The sequence below is a fragment of the Belonocnema kinseyi genome, chromosome 1 (assembly GCF_010883055.1).
Source record: "Belonocnema kinseyi isolate 2016_QV_RU_SX_M_011 chromosome 1, B_treatae_v1, whole genome shotgun sequence".
Lineage (NCBI taxonomy): Eukaryota > Metazoa > Arthropoda > Insecta > Hymenoptera > Cynipidae > Belonocnema > Belonocnema kinseyi.
Genome location: NC_046657.1, coordinates 179296810 through 179298101, shown reverse-complemented (window position 1 = coordinate 179298101; position 1292 = coordinate 179296810). Strand labels below are relative to the sequence as shown.

Sequence of the window (1292 nt, the reverse complement as noted above, 5' to 3'; positions counted from 1 at the left end):
TACTCTCGCCCTAGACGTCCCAGCACGTCAATAGCAGATGAAAACGTTCAAGCAGTGGAATAAATGGTGTTGAAAAATCACCGAATTACCATCAGAGAAGTTGCTGAAGATGTTGGCATATCGGTTGGCTCATGCCATGCTATCCTTTCGGATGTTTTGGGCATGAGACGTGTGTCAGCGAAATTTGTTCCAAAACTGCTTAATTTTCATCAAAACATCCATCGCATGATCATCGCTCAGGAGATGTTGAATGAAGTCAATAATGATTCTGATTTTCTCGAAAGGGTTATAACTGGGGATAAATCGTGGGTATATGGTTATGACGTCGAAACTAAAGCCCAATTGTCTCAGTGGAAGCATCCCGAGTCTCCAAGACAGAAAAAAGCACGTCAAATTCGGTCAAATGTGAAGGTTTTGCTCACTGTCTTCTTTAATTACCGTGACGTAGTACATCAGGAATTCGACATTCGAAGTCAAGAAGAACCATGTCTGGCTTCGAGTGTACAAGAGAAATAATTGTCGAGAATATAACGTTCCAGTATATGCGGTATAATTGATTCGATTTACCTAGGAGCATTTAGAGGAGCGATATTAAGGTTAAAGCCGCAGAGCGACAGAAATGGTAATAAAACAATCTTAGTGCTGCATTGTGCTTTTGGATGTAGGTCGTTCCCGCATGAGTTGGACAACTAGATAGTATGTGAGCTAAATGCTTGGGGTGTGCATAGCACGCCCTGCAGCTACCATCGTGAATGTACCAGGACGGCAAGCATGTTCGTTGCAGATACTTTGTTCCTCGCCGACAGTTCGGAAGACCAAATCTGTCGGATGAGACGTTTTTATCTGTTTCGGAGAGTATCCTTTATAGATGTCACATCCTGAATGCGGCTCTGTGGCACGCCCAGGTATGTATAAGTGTCTTCAGCGCAAAGATGTCGCATGGCGCTTCTATCAACGAGCTCAGGATCTTCAGGGATGCCATTAAGTTTTCCTCGCTTCAAATAAACCTTGGCGCATTTGCCTAACCCAAATTCCATTCCAATTGCCTTAGTATATCGTTCGACAATCCCCAGAGCTAGATGCAGTTGCTCTCTGTTTTTAGCATAGTTCTTAAGATAGTCCATGTAAAATACATGAGTGACCTTGTACTTTCGATCTGCAGGTTTGCCGCATAAGTACCCGTCGCAATAGCGCAGTGCTAGAGATAGTGGCAATAATGTAAGGCAACAGAGGAGTGGGCTCATGGTGTCGCCCTGAAAGACACCTCTCTGAAACGTGACCTTGTTAGTTGT

General features: G+C 43.9%; 1 protein-coding gene across 5 annotated transcripts in view; it reads right to left on the bottom strand.

Moving 5' to 3' along the window:
* The window catches only part of LOC117170293 (MFS-type transporter SLC18B1-like), a 245244-nt gene that overhangs the window by 109830 nt on the left and 134122 nt on the right, over window positions 1–1292 (bottom strand). The window lies entirely within an intron of this gene.